This window comes from Ornithorhynchus anatinus, chromosome 5 (assembly GCF_004115215.2).
Source record: "Ornithorhynchus anatinus isolate Pmale09 chromosome 5, mOrnAna1.pri.v4, whole genome shotgun sequence".
NCBI lineage: Eukaryota > Metazoa > Chordata > Mammalia > Monotremata > Ornithorhynchidae > Ornithorhynchus > Ornithorhynchus anatinus.
In genome coordinates this window covers 69,584,197-69,610,279 of record NC_041732.1, presented here as the reverse complement: position 1 = coordinate 69,610,279, position 26,083 = coordinate 69,584,197, and the positions used below count along the sequence as shown (strand labels likewise).

Sequence of the window (26,083 nt, the reverse complement as noted above, 5' to 3'; positions counted from 1 at the left end):
CTCTTTAAAGGGTCCTGGGATATTGCAGAGTTTGAAATCTACAATAATAGGGCTAATGCATTAGTTATTTCAGTATGTTCATACACACAAGCTCATTTTCTAGGTAAACGTTTTCAACCAAGGCATTCTACAAAATACATAATGCTCCCAAGAGCATCATACAACAAAGAACACGCAACTTGTGTATCATCAATTGGTTTTCCAGGACACTTAAATGCCTGATTTGATAAATGATCTCATGAAAATGCCCACTTTGTAAGGTCTTAATGCTTAATTACAAAAATATGATGTAAATGATCATTTATTCTTTCACTGTAATGTCGCCTCCATTAGCTAAATGAAATATCCTTGTCATATAGCTGCTCAAATAAATACCTTATTCTTAGTGTCTGATGCCTGAGTCACACCTTTGGTCTGGGAAATGTCACTAGAATCCAGGCAAGCATTAAGTTATCTCCATGAAATGCTAATCACAAGCAGACTATATGCTTAATTGATCAAGGGAACAAAATGCACCCCTCCCCTACAGTACAACTGATGCTACCTCAAAAATACATAAGGGTGATTGCTATACCATGGACTTCTCAGGATCGCACCTGGGGAGTTTCCAGTACTTTACCAGTCTCGGCTATGGGAAGGAGAGCCAAGCAGAGGCATACCTATTCCATTCCTAGCTTGGGCAGCAGCTAGCGAGTGGAAGGCAATCTGCTACAAGTCAAAACTCACTTGTGCTGGGCAGCAGCGGCATGGGAGACAGTCGAGGGCAGATGTTCAAGTTTACTGCATGGAAAAAGGCCGCTTCTGTATTTTTACCAAGAAAATTCAATGGTTACACTACCAGAACAACTGCCGATGGAGGTGGGGCGATGACTGAGAGATGTGTCCATGGAGTCGCTAGGGGTCAGAGACGACTCGACGGCATAAGATGAGACGAGATATACCATGTAGTTTAAGTTTCTGTTGTCTACTTGCCAGTTCTGAACATACAGTTTCAGTCGATTAGCTCTAGAAACCACCACAGAAGTTCAATCTTACTTACTACGCAACTATGAGCAGCCACTACTACTTTTGTTTGCAATGTACTAAGCGCTTGGGAAAGTACAATATAACAGCATTGGTAGACCTGTTCCCTGGCCACAAGGATCTTACAATCTAGAGCTTATAGTCTGCAATGTACAAAATCACATCTCCTCCAGGAAGCTTTCTCCGATTAATCTCTCATCCCTCCACTCTGTTTTCCCTCCTTACTTTATCACCAAAGCACTTGCATTCTTACCCCCTAAAGTATTTAAGAACTCACCCCACCCCGGGCCCTCCCAGCACTTACACATTTGTATGTATATACGGGGTGGAGTGAGGTGGAGTGAGTTCTTCAATACGTATGTATCTTTACATTTGATGTCTTTCCCTACCAAGAGGCTTTTTTTCTTGATTAAGTTCTCATTTCCCCTACTCCCTCTCTGTTCTGCATTGCCCATGCCCTTAGATCTGTGCCCTTTAAGCATTTTTCATTCATTCAATAGTATTTATTGAGCGCTTACTATGTGCAGAGCACTGTACTAAGCGCTTGGGATGAACAAGTCAGCAACAGATAGAGACAGTCCCTGCCGTTTGACGGGCTTACAGTCTAATCGGGGGAGATGGACAGACGAGAACAATGGCAATAAATAGAGTCAAGGGGAAGAACATCTCGTAAAAACAATGGCAACTAAATAGAATCGAGGCGATGTACAATTCATTAACAAAATTAATAGGGTAATGAAAATATATACAGTTGAGCGGACGAGTACAGTGCTGTGGGGATGGGAAGGGAGAGGTGGAGGAGCAGAGGGAAAAGGGGAAAAAGGGGGTTTAGCTGCGGAGAGGTAAAGGGGGGGTGGCAGAGAGAGTAGAGGAGAAGAGGAGCTCAGTCTGGGAAGGCCTCTTGGAGGAGGTGAGTTTTAAGTAGGGTTTTGAAGAGGGGAAGAGAATCAGTTTGGCGGAGGTGAGGAGGGAGGGCGTTCCAGGACCGCGGGAGGACGTGGCCCAGGGGTCGACGGCGGGATAGGCGAGACCGAGGGACGGTGAGGAGGTGGGCGGCGGAGGAGCGGAGCGTGCGGGGTGGGCGGTAGAAAGAGAGAAGGGAGGAGAGGTAGGAAGGGGCAAGGTGATGTAGAGCCTCGAAGCCTAGAGTGAGGAGTTTTTGTTTGGAGCGGAGGTCGATAGGCAACCACTGGAGTTGTTTAAGAAGGGGAGTGACATGCCCAGATCGTTTCTGCAGGAAGATGAGCCGGGCAGCGGAGTGAAGAATAGACCGGAGCGGGGCGAGAGAGGAGGAAGGGAGGTGAGAGAGAAGGCTGACACAGTAGTCTAGCCGGGATATAACGAGAGCCCGTAGCAGTAAGGTAGCCATCTGGGTGGAGAAGAAAGGGCGGATCTCGGCGATATTGTAGAGGTGAAACCGGCAGGTCTTGGTAACGGATAGGATGTGTGGGGTGAATGAGAGAGACGAGTCAAGGATGACACCGAGATCGCGGGCCCGAGAGACGGGAAGGATGGTCGTGCCATCCACGGTGATAGAGAAGTCTGGGGGAGGACCGGGTTTGGGAGGGAAGATGAGGAGCTCAGTCTCGCTCATGTTGAGTTTTAGGTGGCGGGCAGACATCCAGGTGGAGACGTCCCGAAGGCAGGAGGAGATGCGAGCCTGAAGGGAGGGGGACAGGACGGGGCGGAGATGTAGATCTGCGTGTCATCTGCGTAGAGATGGTAGTCAAAGCCGTGAGAGCGAATGAGCTCACCGAGGGAGTAAGTGTAAATGGAGAACAGAAGAGGGCCAATAACTGACCCTTGAGGAACTCCAACAGTTAAAGGATGGGTAACACTCATCCCACTTAAACCTTGCAGCACTTATGCACATATCCATAATTTATTTTATTTTGCCTCCTGCTCTAGACTGTAAACTCCCCGTGGGCAGGGAATATGTCTACCAACTCGGTTATACTGTACTCTCCCAAGAGCTTAGTAGAGCACTCTGCACCCAGTAAGCACCCAATAAGTACCACTGACTATCTATCTCTCTAGATTGATCGTAAACTCCTTGAGGTCAGGGATCGTGCTTATTTACTCTACTGAACTCTCCGGACTGGTTAGTATAGTGAGGTGCAAACGGTAAGCACTCAATAAATGCTACTGATGATGATGCTCTCTGATAAGATGAGGAACCAACAAGGCCTTAATAAATTTATAAAAGGTAAGCCCCACTAACCAATGCTTTTGTTTCTTGGAGTTGAATCCCTCTTCAGAGTTCGAATTTCTTTTGAAGTCAAAGCTACTCAGAGAACCGCACATTTCCACACTGGGACTTACCCTAGTATTGAGTTGAATCCGGTAGAGGAGGTTTGGGAGAGTTTGTGGTATTTTGGCCTTTTTTGTTTGTTTGCTTCCCAATTCAGAACTATTTTAGAAACTAAAGATGTTAGCAAGCAAAGGACTTTCTGGGGGCAAAGTAGATAAAGAAAAACTGATTTTCTTTCATCTTTTAGGTACATTAGAATAGGTCAAACAGACAAAAACACAGAACAAATGGCTGCTTTCCAATGATTTGGTTATGTGAGGTGCTCCACAGGACACCATAGTTAAAAAACAAAAGACCTTAATTGGATGGCTCTCCTTAATACAAATAGATTTTTAAAGTCCTTGAATTGTAAATATCCAATCTCAGAAAGTTAACCTACACACACACACACACACACACATTCTTCTATAGGAAAATCTTAAATTTGTACACAGGGTAACAGAACTGTTATATGATTTATTTGGTTCAAAAAAGGACAGAGTACCAAAATTGTTCTTTTTCTAATATCATGGCTTCTGAAGTCAAGGAATATGAAAATGAATTTATATCAATCAGTGGCATTTACTAAATGCATTCTGTGTACTGACCACTATTCTAAGTGCTTGGAAGAGTACAATATAGCAGGTAGATATGATTCTGGCCTTCAAGGACCTTAAAATTTAGCACTAGAGACAGATATTAAAATAAATTACAGGCAGGGGAAGCAACAGAGTCTAAGGATATGCTCATAAGAAACACACAAAAATGATCAACTATGAGCACGTAGTCTATGAAGAAATGTGTCCAGTATTATTAAAGGATGAACTAATTCATTGTTGGCAGGGAATATGTAAACAAATTAAGTCATATTGTACTCTTCCAAGTGCTTAGCACAATGCTCTGCACACAGTAAGTGTTCAATAAATACAACTGATTGATTGACGATAAGCCTTGGCCAACTTTTCCACCTCAACACACAGGGAGGGATATCAAGTGATTTTATCAATCTGAATGCAGAAAATTTCAAAAAACACTTGCAAATGAACATATGAATCTTATATAGCATGAAACATCTTTACCAGAAAATAGTTTAGTTTTATTTTATATACAATTTTAGATCACTGGCAATATTATCAAAAGACTTACTGGCTGCAAGATGTTTAAAATCTACTGCTGGGCTTGAGATCATCTTGGTCTATTTAACAAAATTTAGGGCATCGAAAAAGAACGTCTTTCATTGAGGACCTTTTCATTCCAGCAGCTACTCGGCTTAAGAGTGCAATTACTGACTGCAACCCTATCGGTTGGAAGTGAGTAAACCTGGTCGGGGTTGTGAAGAGCTGAGGAAGGTCTTCCCAGACTATCAATCAATCAATCAATTGTATTCACTGAGCATTTACTGGGTGCAGAGCACTCTATTAAGCACTTGGGAAGGTACACTCTAATAGAGATGGTAGACATGTCCCCAGCCCACAGTGAGTTTACCATCTAAGGAGAGCTTACAGTCTATCTTGGAGCTGGAAGTCTCACTATGGCAGGTTTCTATTGCTCTTTTCTTAAGATCCAAGTCCTTGTGCTCCCCAGTTTGAAGGACTTAGCCAAAGTGTTTAGCCAAAATTTGCCTGACATCTAGTTTACTGGAGTCTGAGAAACAGCATGGCTTAGTGGACAGAGCCTGGGAGGCAGAAGGACCTGGGTTCTAATTCCAGCTCCACCACCCGTCTGCTGTGTGACCTTGGCCAGGTCGCTTCACTTCTCTGTGCCTCAGTTATCTCATCTGTAAAATGGGGAACGAGACTGTGAGCCCCATGTGGGGCAGGGACTGTGTCCAAACTGATTTGTTTGTATCCAACCCAGCGCTTAGTATTGTGTCTGGCACACAGTAAGCACTTAAGTATCACTTAAGTTGATTCCCTTTCATCCCTAGGCTATCTGAATCTCTGGCTCAACCCTTGGGATTCCCCTATGTTGACCAGTTTCAAGGGGCTCGCTGCATCTCTCACCTAAGCCATCTGCCTTAATGGGGACTGAGCCTGTGATCCTGGCATTGTGCCTGGCACACAGTAAGTACTTTACAAATGCTCTTATTATTATCCTCTTTTTAGCCCAGTACACCAGATCTATGGGTAGGTTGGTGGAGTAGGAAAACAGCTGCACTTGGCATCATCCACCTCTTGTGGTGAGAGGACCTTTTGAACCGTATTCCTGGACTCCAAGCCAAAGAACTTAAGACCTTAAGCAATGTCATTGAGTTAGATTAATGGCACAATCAGTCCAGCATCCTACTGCCAACACTGGCAGCGGGATCCTTGGAGGAATGGGGTACTGGTAACTGCCTGATGTCCATGCTGATGATTAAGGCTGAACCATCTAATATCCCTAATTCATCCCTAATTTTCCTTTGCACCATTCTGAACCTCTCATCTGTGAGTTCATCCAAACCTACCTGGAACCTAATGACATTTTCATCCTCCAAAACTTGCCACTGAAATGAGTCCCCTATATTTACCCACCCACTGTGTGAAGCAGGGCTTCCTTTGGTAGGTTTTGTTCACTTTCAACATGCGCCACTTCCTCCTGGTGCTATGGCAGCTGATGAAGAACAATTCTGTATTTAACTTGGTGCACGTCCTCCCCAAGAAGACAGGAGGAAGAGGAAGAGAAGTCCCTCTACTTAGTCCTCTAAAGTCATTCCCAATCAGAAGCAGTAAACTTTGGCCTAAAGAAGCAGGTCCTTCCCGCCGAATCCACCCGCAGCTATCTACTGGCTCTCGTGGCAAGATACAGCAGGGCAGTGGCACTGAGAGGAAAGAGAAAGGCTTCCCGAGCACTTCTTTTGTTCAGCTTCTGTGGAATGCCCAACTCTATACAATTCATGGTGTGGGACCCAAGGACTGAGAAGACCTCAGAGATCCAGGAGACTTCCTTATACACCTCTGGCTTGTTGTAAGGCAGGGAACTTATCTACCAACTCTGATATATTGCACTTTCCCAAGGTCATAGTTACGGTGCTCTGCACATAATAAGTGCCTAATTAATACCACGGACTGGCAGGAGAGGCAGGCAGTCCAATTTAAAGGAGTGGACCATCCACCCTTTACACCTTTTTGGTGATATCTGATAAGCGCTAACTATGCTCCAAGCATTGTACTAAGAGCTGGGGTATATATCACCAGGTCCCACAAGGGGTTCACATTCAAAGTAGAACAGGAATGAGGTAACTGAGTGAAGTGACTTGCCCAAGAGCACACAACAGGTAAGTGGCAGAACCAGGATTAGAACCCAGGTCCTCCGATTCCCAGACCCGTGACATACCAATCCACTTCCCACCTAACTGAAGAAATGAGGGTCTTTCTCTAGGGGATTATGTTCTGCACAAGAAGAGTCCTTCCTTGAGGTTAAAAAAAAAAACCTCACCAAAAATCCAGCCACTTATTTATGCTGCTATTTGGCTCAGGGTTCTCTTTATTCAGTTTTGGTCCAGATTTCTAGATTTCGTGAACGGGTGCATTGCTTCTTCTCTCCTAGCTTTCCCTTAAAAAGAAAGTCAGTGATTACTTGCTAGGACTCTAGATCAATTCTCAATGGCTTAAAACACAAATCTGAGAAATGATTTTAACATATGGTTCGAGTAAACATCAGATTGTTACATAGTTTTCATACCAACTGCAATAATTTCAGGGTTTCCAGGCATCTGTTTTTAATTCTTAATATAATTATACATTTATTTCCAATCCCACAAACTGACCCCTTATATAAATTTTCTTGATCTTGAGTGCCACTTGGCACAGCTTAAGGTCTTTCAATATTTTCTCATTCATCTGAAGCTACTTATCGGGCACGTCCTTCCTTCACAATGCTGCATTGTACCACTGTAAACATGAAATGCAATTCACCTAGTTACACAAATCATTAACAAGACTATTATTCTCCCTCTGCATATAACATTAATATTGTGCTTTCCCATAAATACTTCATCATTTACAGAATGCTAAACCAATTTCACAGTTAAAAGTTAGAAACATTTCCTCAGGCGTGAGACAAAACATACTACTTGAGGGGGGGTTTCAAAATGGAGACGAGAAAGAAGGTTATCAATATTTAATCTACCATCATTTGTAATCAAACCTAATCAAAACGGTAAGATGTTGCAGCTGTTTCCATTTGGAAAAGCTCTGACATATCCAAGATTCCAGATCTTCTTTTGATGTCTATATAATGTGTTACATAAATACTCAAAGGACTAGTAGGTAGTAATGGTATTTATTGAGCGCCCACTGGGGGCAATGCAATGCACCTAACAAGCTTCATCTCTTCTCTATATTTTACACCCTTGGAATTCTTTTAAGGGCGAGGGACGTTTTAAAAGAAGATGTGGAGCATCTAGGTCCTCGTATAAAAAATTAAATGGGGAAGTCAGAGTGTGGAAGGGGTAGGTTTACTAAATGTTAAAGGCATTTCATGGATTCAAAGTGAAGGCAGAACACAACAAGCAGCAGCAGTTTCCCTTTGCTTCACCTTACCCGGGAACCCACCTCAATCCGGCTTATGGGGGTCACTTATGTGACCTTGGGCAAGATGCTTCACTTCTCTGTGCCTCAGTTATCTCATCTGTAAAATGGGGATTGAGACTGTGAGCCCCACACAGGACAGGTGCTGTGTCCAACCTGATTTGCTTGTATCCACCCCAGTGCTTAGTACAGTGCCTGGCACACAGTAAGTGCTTAACAAATACCATAATTATTATAATGATTATTATTAAATTTCATTACAATTACAAGATAGGAGGGCTTAATTTCCTCACGTGCCATAAATGCTAGGTTTCCCTGCACTGTTGGAATTTTGTTTTGTCTTTTTATGGTATTTAAGCACTTGTTATGTGCCAAGCACTGTACTGAGCATCGAGGTAGGTAAAGGCTGATCAGGATGGACACAGTCTATGCCCTACATGGGGCTCACACTCTTAACTCCCATTTTCAGATAAGCTAACTGGCACTGAGAAGTTAAGTAACTTGCCCAAGGTCACACAGCAGACAACTGGTGGAGCTGGGATTAGAACTCAGGTCCTTCTGACTCTATCCACTAGGCAATGCTGCTTCTCTACTGGATTATTATTATCGAGTGCCATCGAGTCGTTTCCGATTCAGCGTGACTCTATGGATATATTTACTCCAGAACGTCCTGTCTTCTGCCATAATCTGCAACCTCAACGGTTTTTCCATTATCGTAGTTACGGTCTCTATCATCTAGCAGCTGGTCTGCCTCTTCCAGGTTTTCCCTGGACTTTTCCTAGCATTAGTGTCTTCTCCAGAGAATGAGTCCTCCTGATTATGTGTCCAAAATTTGCTAATCTAAGACGAGTCATTTGTCCTTCAAAAGACCACTTTGGTTTAATTTGCTCCAAAATTCATTTGCTTGTTTTTCGAGCAGTCTATGGTATTCTCAAAAGCCTTCTCCAACACCACATTTCAAAAGAATCGATGCTCTTTCTGTCCTGTTTTTCACTGTCCAGCTTTCGGATGCACATATTGTCACTGGTAAAACCACAGAATTGACGTTTGGCATTTTTGTGGCAATTGTTACATCAGCACGTTTCATGACTTTTTTCCAGGCTCTTCATAGCAAGTCTTCCTAACATTAATCTCTGGCGTACTTCTTGACTACTAGTTCCTTTATTATTGATCCTAGGTCAGAAAAATGATCAACTATTTCAATCTTCTCTCCATCCACTTCGAATGTGTTAAAACTTCTACTGGATTAGGCTTCCAATAATAGTGACAGAGAAGAATCAACTGAAATCACGATGAAGTGTTTAATAAGTGAGGAAGGGTAGAGGCAAATTTCCAAAAATAATCAGGTTAGATCAACTGCGGGACCTTATAACTACTAAATTCTTGCAGGTGACTACAACTGTTTTTGGGTTGAGTCGAACTAGGTTCTGAATGTTGCTGAGATTTCTCCCTTGAAAAACCAATCCCAAAGTTTTAGTCCTCCAAAAGATACAGAGAACACGAGAGAGGCCACATCAATCCAGTGGAGTAGAAGCTGCCAGTTTAAAGTCAACCTTAAAATTTGAAATTTGACCTTTATATAGATTTAAAATAATAGCTAAATTCACATAAAATTTTGATTGAGAGATTTATCAGCCAAGCAAAAAATTACAAGCATCGTGTTACACTATCAGCTGTTGAATAACGAAAAATCATTAACCAAGTCCTTTTCATATAAAGAGCTGATGATACTTGAAATTTCATTTCTGGGGTGCCCATTTATTTTAATTTTTGTTAATAACTGTGTGTGCCTGGCATCCATTGTACATTTAGCTCTAAGTAAGAAAAACACCATGTTAAATAGGTTTTAAAAGAATGTCCATGTTTTCTTTTTATAGGAAATGTGGGCATGAAACAAATTATCTCTCTAATAGAACAATCATTTGCTAACATCTCACATTCCTACCCAATTGCTTCCATAAACTCAAATGACATCTAGGAGAGTTGTGTATTATTGCACTACCAGGCTGAAATACTTACATAATTCTAAAATTTCCTTTATCTTTGAACTGTTTTAAAAATATTAACTGAGTTATACAACATCCTTTTTGATTTTCACTATCCCTAATTTCTGGACAAAATAAATGCGGAGCATTTCACTAACTAATAAGAACTCTAGAGTTCTGAACTCCCAAATCTTGTGGCTTAGCTAGAGGTTGCCTAACTCCCCAGGGGGAAAAACACTTGATGGGGTTCAACGTAAGTTTCGTTTTGATTCTTGAAGCCAGAAGACGCTACGGAGAGATGAGGCCAGGAGGCTGAAGGGAGGATCGGGAAGGGGAGTGGATCTACAAGAAGACCTAGAACCTGCTAGTCCAAAGTGCTCTTGGAGACCCACACAATCTTTCAGGGGGGTCAGTTTGGCTTCTTGAACAACATGGCGACATCCCCACATTTCAGTTCAACAATGGGAGAGGCACAGTGAGAAGAAAAGAGAAAAACAGGAATATGAGAAAAATATATTTGCAATCACTCCTACCGCCCTCCCCCCATTTTTAATGGTATTTATTTGCAATCACTCCTAACCCTCCACTCATTTTTTTTTAAAGGTATTTGTTAGCGATTACTATGTCCCAGGCACTGTACTAAGCACTAGGGTAGATACGATCTAATCAGGTTGGCATGGGGCTCCCTTGGGATTCCCAATCTTAATCCCCATTTTACAGTTGAGGAAATTGAGGTACAGAGAAGTTAAGTCACTCACCCAAGGTCACACAGCAGACAAGTGGCAGATCTGGAATTAGAACCCAGGTCCTTCTGACTCCCAGGCCCCTCCTCTCTCCACTAGGCCACGCTGGAGGTCGTTGGCAGTTCTTGGCACTGAGGCTTTCGAGAATATCATATAAACCGACCTATTGCTAGAGATTATTTATTGGAAAAACAAATTTCTTTAACTATTCTGTGGAGGTAAAGAATCATGGACTTTATAGGGGAAAATGAATCAGTGTCTAAGCTTGTCAGAAGCAAACCTTATGGCAGGCTGAAAATATTTCACAGACTTCATCTGTTGCCTCAATGGTGTTAATTTCCTCTGCCTGGATAGGAGCTCATTAACGTTAAGGATGCTGGAGACCAGCACTGTTCTGTTAACATTCGGCCAGGAAGAGCCGAAAAACGTCATGATGAATCTTGCAAACACAATGTATTTTTTCAGTGAGATCACTTTCTGGGTGTCTCCTGATTGGCTCAGGAATCACTGTCAACAACAGCTGCTGCTCAGAGGTCCTGCTTTCTCAGTGATGCCTCTAAGCATCTTGCCATCAGCTCATCTGGACTCTGGATTCTTCATTTGTTCGATTATATTTCCTGAGTGCTTATTGTGTGCAGAGCACTGTACTAAGCACCATGGAGAGTAGAATACAACCGACACATTCCCTGCCCACAACAAGCTTACAGTCTAGAGGGATTCTGCCCTGAGGCCTTTGAGGGTGACGGTGATGAGGGAGATCGGAGCTGAGAGGTGGTAAACCCAAAGTGCTCTTTGCCAATCGGGGCCATTTCCTGGCAGCTGAGTTCTCACTGGGAGCTCAGAAGCAGGAGAAATGGCGGGTCCCTCCAAAAACATGGTTCCTGCTTGCACAGAGTAATCCCCGCTAATGTCAGGTTGGCATGACATCAGGTTTCCCCACAAAGATTTGGACCCGGAGAAGGAATTTCTCTAAGGAAATCACCTCCAAAAGCAGTGGTGGCCTAGGTAAATGCAGACTGGCTGTGTAATAAATTAAAAAGTGTCTGCAGATCTAAGTCACGCGCCCAGAGAAGTCTCGATTGACCCAGCTGGGTCACATTTGTTTTCCCCTCCCCTCTTCCAGTCTAGTACCCCAGATTCATAATTAAACTATCTTGCTAAAATCACAGCTAACAATTTCAATTATCTGATCTGAGCGAGGAATGCTGCCCAGGGTAGCTATCTCAATGTCAAAAGAACCAAAAAAAAAAAATGCAGGTGGCTAGGGAGCTACTTCAACCTGCTGGGAATAGAAAGAAGGGATCTGTGAGCTTGGCAACATCTCCTCCACAAGTGAATAGCTCTGTGCTGGCAGAAAGGACCTACACCCCAGCACTTGGTATAAAAGCATCATTGTATTGTTTGGACTTGCTCTGCCTAATTATGCAGCGTATCATCAGGGACCAAGCTAAGCGTACACTTCTCCCTGTTATTGGGACTCTCTAAGAGCTCTACAAACAAGCAACTCCCCAATTTCATAAATTAGTATCTGAGACACTACAGGGAGTAAATGATATGTCCAAAACCCTACTGCCTTTGTGCAAGGACCCCAGGGAACTAAGGAGTTTTGACTATGATTCACTTCTTGATGCGAAAGAGAAAACTCAAATCATCAGGCATCTCTTGGAGGCAGCGAGGCATAGGTGGAAAGAACATGGGACTGGGAGTTAGGAGACTCTGGTACCAATCCCACCTTGGCCACTGGGCCTGCTGTGTGGCTTTGGCTGAGTCACTTCACCTTTCTGGGCCCCAATTTCCTTATCTTTAATAAAAAGCCTGTTCTCTCTGCTTCTTAGACTTTGAGCCCCATGTGGAACAGGGTCTGTCTCTGATCTGATCATCTTATGTCTATTCCAGCACTTAATAAAAATTATGGTACTTGTTAAGCACTTACTATGTGCTAGGCACTGTTCTAAACCCTGGCGTGAATACAAGCAAATTGGACTAGACACAGCAACTGAGGCTCAGAGAAGTGAAGTGACTTGCCCAAGGTCACAGAGCAGAAAAGTGGGGGACTCAGGATTAGAACCCATGATCTTCAGACTCCCAGGCCTGTACTACATCCACGACACCAAGCTGCTTTTTGTAACACAGTAAGCGTGGGCCTGGAAGTCGGAACTTGGGTTCCAACCCCAGCTTCACCTCTTGTCTGTGTGACCTTGGAAAAGTCATTTCACTTCTCTGTGCCTCAGTTCCCTCATCTGTAAAATGGGGATGAAGACTGAGAGTCCGATCTAGGACAGGGACCATGTCCAACCTGATTATCCTCTATCTCCCCGAGCAGTTAGTACAGTGCCTGGGACACAGTAAAGTGCTTAAGAAGTCCCATAAAAAATAAGTGCTTACTAATAGCATAATAACGATTAGCATAAAAAATGACAAAAAACTTCTAAAATTGCTTAGGTGTGCAGTCCCAGAATTTTTCCCCTCTCCCAGGAGTCTGGAGTTGCAGGGGTTGGGGCCTGAGAACTGGCTCCTTCACCTTCCCACTGCTACAGAAGAGGAGAATCCTACCTTTCCTTCAGCTCAATTCAGTTAGAATGCTGACAAACTGTTCAGACTTTTGAGGCCCCAGGCAGCCAGTTTCTCCTACAACGCTCTGATGATTAACTGTTTCAAAATTCTCAAATAGTTGTTCCCGAGCTATGGCTTTCTTAACAGTACCATTTGAGGGCTGAACTTTTCCCATACAGTGTTCTCTCCTCCCATTGTAGATGGTAAGCTTCCTGGCAAGCAAGATCCATGACTACTGATTTCCACTCCATTTTTTCTCAAGGATTACTTTGGCGCTTAGAGTAGCATTAACATGTTTAATAAATTGATGATGCATAAAAATCTAAATTAGTATCCTGCAGCTGCAGGTGTAATGGGCTGATCATCAATGGCAAATCTTCACAGCCAACAGACAATCCAAAACTGCTATTTTCCCAGCCTACAATTCCCCCTTGAGAGGTTGGAGAGGAGAAGGGGAGGATAACTTATGAGGAAAGGAAGGGAGGAAGAAAAAGAAAAAAAAAATAACCTGTTTGGCATTCATTATTAAAAGGTAAACAGATATTTACTCAAAATGTAACATCATTGTTTGTAAAGCCTTTAGAAACTGTTGTATCAGCAGAGAATGGATGTCATTTACTTATACTGCTTTAGTATGAACCATAAAGCATAACAATGAAAGGCATTCATGCACAACAAAACTTGTTAATGGATTTTGATAACAGCAGCAAGGCACCCACTGCATTCGTTATTACTGCCGCAACATATTTCACAGTTAATACTAAACAGGTCTAGTTGAACACAATCATACTAAACAGTACAATTCAGCACATTATTTATCAAAGCTTACAATTACTCTGACACACCTTTTATGTTAAGTAAATGACCATTACGAGGAGAGTTTCCAGGTCCGCTGTATTGGAATTTATTGCGTTTCATCACCAGATGGATTAACAATATAACCAAGTCATTAACTTTCCGTGTTCTTTTTCCCCACCTCCTTCTCCATCTTGGTGTTTATCATATTTTCATTTTGACAAACTGAGGAGAAAAATCCACTCTCATTAACATGTACCCCATCTCACAGTATCAATAAGAGCAAAAAAATGGGTGTCCTCACCACAAGTCACCAAAATTTACTATCAAACATGAAGGCTTAAATTATGAATACCAACTGCATTCATGCTAAATTCTGAGAGGTTGAACTTATGATGCTTTTCAATCAAGGATTTTTAATCACTTTAAAACACCAATTGGTTCTCATAAATGCTTTTGTCACACAGGTGACAAAACACCCTTTGTACCACGAATCAGTGGCACTTACTGTGAGCAGAGCATTGTACTAAGCACTTAGGAGGCTACTCTACAACAGAGTAGATAGACACAGTCCTTGCCCACAAACAGTTCACAGTCTAGAGGGGGAGACAGACATCAATATAAATAATTTACAGATATGTACATTAAGTGCTGTGGGGCTGAGATTGAGATGAATACCAAATGCCCAAAGGGAAGTGAAGCAAAGAGATTCAAATGATTAGCTTCAGTTGGATAGTAGTTTGTATTTTGCTGTTACCTGCTACTCAGACAGGTAAACCATTTGAAAGACTACATTCATAATAATACTGGATTAAAAAAAAAATTTCCCCAGAACAATAAAATCTACTGACCCTCTGAATTTGTGTGTCACTGATAGGTATTCATAAATTCACTCATTTATATTAATGCTTGTATCCCCCTCAAGACTGGAAATTCACTGTGGGCAGGAAACGTGTTTACCAACTCTACTGTATTGTACTCTCCCAAGCGCTAATTATGGTGCTCAGTACATAGTAGACTCTCAGTACATTCAATTGATTGATTAGTGACTTAAATAGTGATTCAAACATACTGACTGAAGACAACATCCTTAAAATCTCTTCCACTTAACCACCAACAGACCTTGTATGATCATAATTTTCCATGAGATAGCTAGTTATACAGGATAAACTAAGAATAGGTTTAATTAAAATACATTGTCCTGACTACAAGAGGAGAAAAAAAGCTGAGTGCTTACCAATTCTTTCATGATGTAAAAAGAGCAAAGAGCACCTTTATTAATGGCTTTGTTAATCTGGCAAATTGGAGAACACAGTAATGAGCTATAGAAGCATTCGACAGATCATTTCACATTGGTTTCCACAAATTATAATTTGCCTCGGTTTAAGCACCCCAGCTGCTTTACTCTTTTTCAAACTTGTTCAATTTGAATGAAAACATAAAGATGTATATTTCTTTGCTTAAAATGAAATTGGGTAAAAACCGCTTGCTGCTTCCAGAGCACCATGAGGTTACAGATTAGGTTAGACATTTCTCCTTTTCTAAAATGCTGAAATTGTGCCACTTGGCTGTCAGCTGAAAAATTACCCATTTTGTATTGGCGTGTGGTTTGGGTTTTTTTTTTTTTGCAACAAATGCTACTTTTACATACAGTCAAATGCAATCATTTAAAACATTATGCACCGTGAACATCTTTAGCCTTCATAAAACACTACTTGCCACTGACACAAAAAGCTGCACAGTGGGAAGATGCACCCAGCTTCCTTTGACCAGTGGCTTTGACCCTTTATATAATCTCTCAAAACCTCTGAAACGGTCACTAATTAAGTGAGTTAAACAGAAAGAGCTTTCAGAATAGAAAGGAGCCTTTTATAGCCTGAGTGCTTTGCCTCAGATATAAAAATGAAACCTTAGCTACATTTCTAAAATGCAGATATGCCCTCCGGCTAAGAGCAAAAACAGCATCTTCACTTCTGAACCTCAGCCACTCGGCCTCCTGGGAGATTTGAAAACTGTCTTGCCTAAAAAACAACAAATAACCAGTATACAGGGACTGTCACAAGGGTTGGTGATTGTTTGGCTTGCCTAGTAATGATTCCATTCAACAGCAAAGGCATGAGAAGAACATTAAACAAAAGGAGCAGAAACATAAACACTTCGCGTCTCTTGTGAGCTGTAAGCAAGCTGCACATCACATCTTTGAAAAGAAGGGCAGGTTTCCTGTTCTGACATCTAGGCTTTTGATGCCAAATCTAGGATAATTTATGTTGGCAAATCTCACAAAAAGGATAAAATCAGAGTTGGTATGTTCATCCCCTAACCATGAGAATGGATGCCACACAGAAGGCAGCAAATCAGTCAATCAATAACATTTACTGAGCAACTGCTGTTAGCACAGTGCTGCACTAAGAGCTTGAGAGAATACAGCAGAATTAGAAGACATGATCCCTCTTCTCAAAGAGTTTATCATTTTAGCAGGAGACAGACACAAAATAATTACTGATAGGAAGAAAATGAGAGTGGATAAATGGATATGTGTAAGAGTAAGTGCTTAAAGAGTAGAGAATGTAAGCTGATAAGAAAAGAAGTGTTATCGATGGATATGACTGAGGAGAAGAAAAGTTAATCGGGGAGGACCTCCTGGAGGAGCTATTAAGGAAGAGCTCTGAAGATGGGGAGAGCTGGCACATTTGAAGGAGTAGGGAGTTCCAGACAGGAGGAGGTAGGGCATGAGCAAGGGGTTGGGAACATGGGGAAAACTGAGAATGAGGCACGATGAGAAGGTGAGTTTAAGAGGAATGAAGAGCACGAGCTGGGATATAGTGAGAAGCTGGCGCATGGCCTAGTGGAAAAAGCATGGATCTAGAACTCAGGAGACCTGGGTTTTAATCCCGGCTCGTATACTGGCCTTCTAAGAAACACTGCGAACATCTCCACTCCCCTGTGCTTCGGTCTCATCATGGGGATTTAAAGTCTGTTCTCTCTCCTACCAAGCACTTAGTACCAGTCTCTGCATCCAGTAGGTGCTCAATAAACACTACTGATGGATTGCTACCTCGAAGCACAGTTCAACACCCCATCCCTCTTGGAGGTAGAAATAGCCCAGCTCTCTACTGGATAATAATAGTAATGATAATCATGATGGCATTTGTTAAGCGCTTACTATGTGCCAAGCACTGTTGGGGAGGTCAGGAATGGGGGGAAATGGGTGTGGAAACTTCAGAACATCTCCTGATGGGCAGGATCCCCTTCCACTGGCCCTCCATGCCCTTCCTGATATGGAGAAGGGCTTTAGAGACTCTCTTGGAGGAAAGGGGATGAAAGGATATAATATGGGATTGGGAGGAGATCACTGGTAAATCCTAATCCCCCTGGAAAAAAACCTCTCTCTCAAACATAGGAATGCATTTGGGTTTTCACAATTTGGTTTACGTATATGGAAAGTCTTTGGAACTACCTACACAAAATAATCCAGTAGGAGGTAGAGGGAGGAACAGATCTGATGAGAAAAGACTTCATTTACAAGATCCTAGAAGATCTTAATCACCAGAGAAAACTATGTTACGAGACATGGAGAGGGAAAAAACACTTAAGACAAAGGAAAGGTCTCTTAAGGTCCAAGAAAAATGAAGTCATCACTGAATCTTGGAACACTGCTGCCACTGAAATTACCACTAGCAGAGAAAGCAGAGTTTCAAAAAGAATGATATAACTGAAAAAGTGCTTTCTTCACTTAGTGAAGCCAACGTTAGTCTTTTCAAAACACGGTAAATGTACGTGAAAGTTGCTTGGCAAGTATATGCTCACTTGAACAATATTTGGAATAGTAACTCAGGTTAGAAAGTAATAAATACCTTTGGTACAGTCCATCTCTAATATATAACTTTACTGTTTATTTGACCGCTGAACAAACATTTGCATACATCTTCAGACTGCAGAAAGATCTAGGCTCCAAAATTACACATCTTTCTTTAGAAAAGACCCAGAGATCCATGCAGATTTATATCACTCAAGTAAGCCTCATGGTGATCAATACTCATCTGCTTCCTCACTAATAACCAGTACACATGGAAGAACTTTGGGACAATCATTCCTCAAAACAAGACAGATGATGACTGTTTCTGTGTCTGAGGTAACTAAGCCACAAAAATGCAGCTGTACCTGCCCTGTGTCACTGCAGTGTTCAAAACTAAATAGGTGTCACCGATAAGCTAAAGATGGGTCAAGTTGCCCTCTCTTTAGTGCTTTCTCAGTGTTCAATTATCTGACACTTCCCCCAGATGTCAGATCTTTTTAGTGGCCACTTTCACCAAGTATTTTCTCTCAATTTTTGAAAAGGTTTAAAGAAGTGGTGAAGGCTGAAAAAAAATACATCAAAGAAGCAGGGGTCTATTTTGATATCGGGGGCTTAAAGGGAATCATTACCCTGAGATACACAGACAACACTGAAGCCCACCTTGATGACAGCTCTATCAAAGGCCTAAATTTCCGGGGATCATAAATCACTATAGGAAGCGTATCAGCAGCATGTGGTACTCTGTGAACGCTTGGCAACCTTAACATTTCCAGCCTCAGCAGCCCTTTGAAATCCAAGACATCTTTTGAGGATATCAAAGGCAAGCCCCACATCAGGAGAAGCTGGCAGTCAGCAGCCCAGGATACTGTAAGAATAAGGGCAGGACCCAAGCACAATGGACTTTAGGGTTCCAGGGAGTGTATTAGAGCCTGCAGTCTTCAAAAGGGGTGAGGGAAACATGGCTACTTCCGATGCCAACTGATCTTCAAAAAGAAGCTCCCTCAAAATTTTAAACAAAAAAAAACAACTTGGGTATAAACACCCCAGTTTATGACATTCACAACTGATGGAAAGAAATGCTCTTATGGACAGCCTACCCATAACTGCAAACTCCCCCTTTTACTTTGGAAGTAAGAGATGGAACCTCAATTCAACTGTTTATACAAATGATGACGTTTCCAGGTAGTGTAAGGCAAAGAAAGAAGCCTCCCAAATGAGGTTAGCATTCATGATGCTTTATACTTCGTGAATGTACCCGATGGAGGACACGTGGCCACTTAATCGCTCTACCTGACTTCAGTTTTCAAGGAACATCAATCTATACTAACCTGTGACACAGGTTACAGCCAAGAACTGTCTCACCCCCTTAATGAATGCCATTCCTATTTTATTTTTTTTCTCATTTGCTAATTTTTTTAACATTATCAAATTGGTCAGTGATATTTATTAAATACCTAGTGAGTCCAATTACTATATTATATGCTTAGGAGAGTACAACATTATGATTTGGGGCAGATATCTAAAAAATTTGAAGCTAAATTGGATTTCAGTTGAAGCTTGTGATATGTGAAGGGAAGAAATGAGGTAAATACTGACACATTCATCTTTATATATTATTATCTATTCTCCTCTTTGTAGCCTTTCTCTTGAATTAACAGAGCAGCAGATTCAGAACTCTGGGATTAAAAAGTAATGCAAGACACTACAAAAATACTTGCATGAAGATACACAATATACCTATATAACCTTATATAAGACTTGTTCTTTTTTGCTTACTGGATACTTCAAGAACAAGAGTACTGATTTTGACGAATAACTAGGCAATTAACAACATTTGCTGAACACTTTGAGCATGGCACTGTACTAACCACTTGAGAGGGTACAATTTTGTACACACAATTCCTGCCCTCAAGGAGCTCACAATCTGGCGTGGGCAGACGCTAAAATAAACTATAGAATAAGTATCCAAATTCTGGAAGGCGACGGGGTGGGATGAGTATAAAAGTGCTTGGGAGGTAAAAACTGAAGTGCATAGGTGACGCAGTGGGGAGAAAAACATAGCAACATTAAGGACAATGAAAACTGCAAAGGTTAAGGCAGAGGTGATGGAGCAGTGCAGTGGAGCAGTGTCTGATCTAAAGAGAAAACACATGCGCAAAGCACACAATCAAAACGTAAAATCTCTAACAAACTACGCTAAGGGGTTGACTGTGACAATTCTGCTCATTCACACGTATATTTGTCCAAAATGATGATGGCATTCGTTAAGCGCTTACTTAACTGTACAAAGTGCTGCGGTGGATACCAGCAAATCGGGCGAGACACAGTCCCTGTCCCACATGGGACTCACAGTTTTAATTCCCAAGAGAACATCCACTTCTGGTTTAGACTTTCTCTTCCCCATAATTTGATGACGAAAAGTGGTACTCAATGAGACCTGATGTGCCAACCTAAAACATTATATTAGAACACTATTTTGTGTTTAGCTGTTTAGAGGTGGAAAATATTTGCTCACATAGATGAACCCAAGCAGTGGAAAAAGTCAGCACAATGCCTCTAGGAAGAAAAAGACCAGCTTCTCGGTTTCTGCAAGGTCCAGAAATGAGGTAAGTGAAGAAAAGTCAAGAATGTTCTTTGTCAAGGTAGCATTCAGAAAAACTTTATGAGTAACTGGGAGGTGACAAAATGGCTTAGAACCCTCCATGTCTGTAATGAGAGGGCAGAAATGTCCCCGATTGCATAGGCGCCAGGAAAGCAGGCCCAGGTCCCAGTAAACTTGGTATGGGCAGGGAACATGTCCACTAATTCTGTTGTATTGTACTCTCCCTGCCGCTTACGACAGTGTTATGCACATTGTAAGCAAAATGCTTACTGAAAACACCTCCTCCAGGAGGCCTTCCCAGACTTAGCCCCCCTTCTCCTCTGCTCCTCCTCCTCCCCATTGCCCCTCCTCCCTCCCTCTGCTCTGCCCCTCCTTTCCCTCCCCACAGTACTTGTACATATTTATTATTCGATTTATTTTATTAATGATGTGCAATTATCTATAATTCTATTTATTTATTTTGATGCTATTGATGCCTGTCTACTTGTTTTGTTTTGTTGTCTGTCTCCCTCCTTTTAGACTGGAACCCATTGTTGGGTAGGAATTGTCTCTGTTGCCTAATTGTACCTTCCAAGCGCTTAGTACAGTGCTCTGCACACAGTAAGCGCTCAATAAATACGACTGAATGAATCAATAAGCAAGTGCTCAATAAAAACCATTAATCGACTGACTGACAGATTATTGAAAGGATTCACAATCTATTCATTTCTAATGAACACAGCATCATCATCTTCTCTTGTGGCACCATTTTTGCTTTTTCTAACATTCTAAAATTAAATCCCCTGGTTTACCCAGTTGTCTCAAACCAACCACATTCTTGCATACGAGTTGGGGCAGAAAAGGGAATGCATTTAGTTCTACCATAATGCTTTGTTTTCATTACTCATTTTGGCTGGAAAGCTGTTGAAGAATTAGGGAATATTCTGCTGATAACATATGCCCATCTGGATAGAATGGGATGCAGGAATGTGATGTCAGAAGAAATGGCTTGTGTACATGCATGCAGCAGTAAAGGTAGAATTCTACATCAGGATTTCTCCATAACCCAAGTTTTTTCAAGAACGCAATGCCCTTGGAATAGAACTGACTAGTTTGTGACACCCAGGGTTTTCTGAAGAGACTGCCTTTAAACCACTAGCCTCTTGGTGGGAATGGAAACAGAGCTGTGACTCAAATAAATCCCTTCAAACAAGCTGTTAAGTTTTCACACTGACATTCTGAGCAACCATGGTGTGACAGACCTGTTGACCCAGATGTCTGCATCATCTTCCATCTCCCCAAGAAAAGCCAAACAAAAAAAGAAAATCTAATTAAAATTTAAAAATGTATGAAAAACTACAAAATCCAAGATAAGTGTCATTAAGGTAGAAAAAAGAATCAGTTATGAAGAGAAATGAAAACAAAAAGAAATATCATCGGGGCTAAAGAAAAGACATTTTTATTTAAACACAAAGACTAAATAAGACAAAATCCAATGAAACAGTACCAACATAACCAGAATTATACTTTTAATATTTAAAGGAATTATGGGAGGTGAGTTAGAAAACACAAAAATAGTACAAGAAAGGAGAAAACAGCTCAGATTTCCTCTTGATTATTCTGAAGGAACAAGTAGCAGGCCAAAGATAAATCACAAAACATTAAAACCCAAGAGAAGGCATTGTATGGCAGCAGCTATTTTTTTTTTTAAGGAGTTGTTTTGTTCCCACCAAAATTAGGGTTCTCAAATCAACTCAAGGAAAGGATACACTACAGAAAGATCTTGAATCCTTGAATGGAATGATAATCGGGTAGGGTGATTAACAAGGACTAAACTCCTGAGCCCTTCTACTTGAGAAATTGAGAGGATCTGAAGAGAAAAGCCTACAATAAAACCTTCTGAGTTCAGACCTCACTGCTTCAAACGTTGGAAAAATTTAGATTGAGATTTTACTGTTTTGGATGCTCCATTCAGCATTTACGGTAAAAAGCAATTGAAGAAAATGGTGGCCACAGGACTAAGTGTCTGTCCAGGGGAGCCAGGCAGAGCAAAACAAGAGGAGATGGAGCTAATGACCACCAGCAAGACCAAGCCTCTGCTAGGATCATGTCTTATAAGTAAGAGGATCACCATCTAGCAGACTCATGATTGAAACTGGGTCCAAACTGAAAGAAATTCACAGTCTCTAAATTTGCGAATTCATAAAATGGGACAAGGTTAGAGAACCTGTTTCAACACTGGAAAATGATGAAAGTATTCACAATGAATCTCACTCTGAAGAGCAAATTTCAATGCCTAAATTTTCCAACATCAAAAAAACAAAAACCAACAGATTTATCATATCATAGAAGATATCAACTTTCTATCTCAGAGGTCTGATTATATTTCTATGTTCAAAATTAAGAAAACAGTTGTATCACTTTGCATCCACAACCAGCCACTTGGAAATCCATTTCCACTAACAAATTATTGTTTTAATCCCTCTGCTCAGTTCTGAGGTCTTGAAATTCTAAAACAATTGCCCTGTGTAATTCTGTATTATATTACAGTTTTCCCATTTCGATTGTCAATCCAGAGAGATTAATAAGCCACAGAAATAACAGGAAAAACATTCTTTGCCATTTTATATTACTGACATGATGTTTCTGGCATTTCTGGAAAAGAAATTAAACCTTAATTGATAGCAATTGGAGTCTGCTTAGCATTAAGAAATGGTTGAACAAATACCTGATTTAATAAAATAAATGATTAAAATATCAAAATTGCTATTTGATGCTAAATAGAATTTAGGTCCATGTATGTAAATTACGAAGGTAACAAACATATTCTTAAATCTTAATTTTTCTGGTATGTCAAGCCCTAAGAAACCTTTCATCTAAAGTTTAAACACATAATTCAAGCAGGAAAATTTGTATATTCTGAGACTTCTAGTTGAGTTAAAAGACTTTCAACTCGTGCATGACTCACCGAAATCATTTCAAATTCTAAAAAACAAGTTGACCGTAGATTTATTAAAATAAATAAGACAAATAAAGTCCGGCGAGACTAAAACCAGTCACAAAAATGGAACACTGCTGAGAAGCCACAAAAAACAAAGAGCTAAATCTCTGAAATCACATTTTGAAGTGGGGCACAAAAGTACTATCACATTTAGTATATGAAAAACAAAAGCAAAATCAACATGAAGTGCTTACTATTTTCCTTAAGATTTAAAAGAACAAGATGTTTTCCAAGAGGCGATGTAGAAAATGTTCTGGGGCACAAGAACTTTGGGAACCCAAGCTGTGATTCTTCCAGCAGCGATTCACTCTGTGCCCCAAGTATGGGTCAATTAAATTGTTGCAATCTGTCTTCTAATCTCAAAAAGTCATTTTACGTCCAATTGGAAATTATAGCTCAACAATGAAAATCTGAAATAAATTCTGGTTTATTTCAGTGCAAAAACATCATTTTCAAAAGTGAACCATCTCACTAATTTTTCGATCTCCAAGTCAGAAGTGAGGAACCAAGGACTCCCAAACTCTGGAATGTAAACAGAATAGAGAGCAGTGCTCCTTTAGATAAATATCCTAGCAACAGACAGAGACACGTAGCTAATGCACAAGGAATAGATTGCCTTCCAGTGCATACTGGAAATATTAATCAAACCACATGTTGAGTGTTCTCTGACCATGTCAACCCACACTTGAGAGGACTTCTCGAACATTTCGAAGAAAAACACTGTACATATTGTGTAAATGTTCTGAAGCCATAAATAAATCTCACCCAAGGACCCTACCTAAGTAACTCTGATGTCGGCAGACGTATCAGGCACTGGGCATCATTTGAGGGTTGATATTCCAAGCCCTAAACCTGGCATCCTGCCACATCTGGTAGTATTTTGGAAATCCTCACAGTCTAGGTAGGTGACAGTAGGTGAGGGGAAACAAACTTGAGATTCGGCACACCTGGGCAGCAGGTGTCAATCTGATGATCTTTTAATCCAATCAGGAGGCTGGCATGATAAATTTTCGTATTTTCCAATTGCCTTTAATTAGAAGATCACGACATGGTTGCATCATTAAAGTGGGTTCGAGACATTTCAGAAAGGAACTTGAGCTCTGGCCCAAGCATTCACCAAAAGAGTAGAGTTTCAGTCAAACAGACTCCAGTATATACAAACTAAGTGCATCAGAACAGAGATCACACAATGGCTAGGTAACCTGGGGGATAGGAAGAATGAATGAAAGATGTTGTTGGGACAAGGGGATATTAGTGGAGTGAATTGATCAACTGAAGGTTTGGCCAAAAGAGGCAGGATAGGCTCAAGGAAGAAAACTAGTCAGAGCTTTGAATGAAACCAATCGATTATATATATTGTGTGCTTACTGTATGCACAACACTCTATTAAGCGTTTGGGAGAGTACAATATAACAGAGTTGGAAGACAAGATCTCTGGAAGGGAAGGAAGACATTAAAATAAAACACAGATAGGGGAAATGACAGAGAAGAAGTGCTCTGGAGGTAGGGTTTCAAAGAAAGTGGGGATATGGATTTTGCAGAGATGGAAAATTAGATAAATGTGATGACTTAGAGGTACAGGGAGAGACTTGCCAATCAGTAGAATTTACTGAGCTCCTTATGTGTGCAAAGCACTATAGTCGGAGAACAACAGAATTCACAGATGGGACCCTTATCCTCAAGGAGCTGATAATCTGTTGGGGCTGTTAGACACTGAAATAAACTGCAAGAGGAAGAAACAAAGTTTAAAGATATTATACATGTGTTACATGAAATGTTACCTAAGTACTTGGGTTGCACGGCAATGTTGGAGCAATTTATTTTACATCTGTCTCTCCCCCTTTGAATCTTTAAGGGACAGGGAACATATTTACCAATTCTGCTGTATTGTACTCTTCCACGCACTCAATACACTGCTCTGCATACAGTAAGCACTCAATAAACACCACTGATAATAATAATAATGTTGGTATTTGTTAAGCGCTTACTATGTGCAGAGCACTGTTCTAAACGCTGGGGGAGAAAAAGGGTAATCAGGTTGTCCCACGTGAGGCTCACAGTTTTCATCCCCATTTTACAGATGAGGTAACTGAGGCACAGAGAAGTGAAGTGACTTGCCCACAGTCACACAGCTGACAAATAGCAGAGCTGGGAATCGAACCCATGACCTCTGACTCCCCAGGCCGGGCTCTTTCCACTGAGCCACGCTGCTTCTCCCAAGCACTTAGTGCAGTATTCTGCACACGGTAAGCGCTCAATAAATGTCATTGATCGATAGATTGATTGAATGCACTTGGAGGAATACCATCGGGTGATTAGAAATTACATGAGGAGATATCAAGTACATTAGACTGCAGCAGTAAGCATGAATGAGCGTGGGACAGAGCAGGAAGTGAGAGTTATTAGCGCTATTTGGTGAACTGCAAATCCATGATCAGGAATTTAATTCAAGAGGTGATTGTGAAGAAACTGCATAAGGGACTATTTGATATTCACCCCACAGCACCTATGTACCTATCTTCAAATTATATTTTGTAAGTTATTTATATTAATTTCTCTCCATCTAGACTGTAAATTCATTGTGGGCAGAAAATATGCCTGCCAACTCTTCCAAGCACTTAGTACAGTGCTCTGCACATAATAATAATTTTGGTATTTGTCAGGTGCTTACTATGTGCCAGATAGTGTACTAAGCACTGAGCAGTGTGGCTTGGAAAGAGCCCGGGGTTGGGAGGCAGAGGTCATGGGTTCGAATACCAGCTCTTCCACTTGTCAGCTGTATGACTTTGGGCAAGTCACTTAACT

At 41.2% G+C, this 26,083-nt stretch overlaps 1 protein-coding gene and 1 non-coding gene across 6 annotated transcripts in view; one reads left to right on the top strand and one right to left on the bottom strand.

Moving 5' to 3' along the window:
* Positions 1-26,083, bottom strand: part of RERE (arginine-glutamic acid dipeptide repeats) — a 517,539-nt gene that overhangs the window by 483,962 nt on the left and 7,494 nt on the right. The window lies entirely within an intron of this gene.
* Positions 579-716, top strand: LOC114812713. Its single transcript, XR_003760364.1, has one exon. It is a non-coding gene; the product is annotated as a small nucleolar RNA SNORA7 (small nucleolar RNA).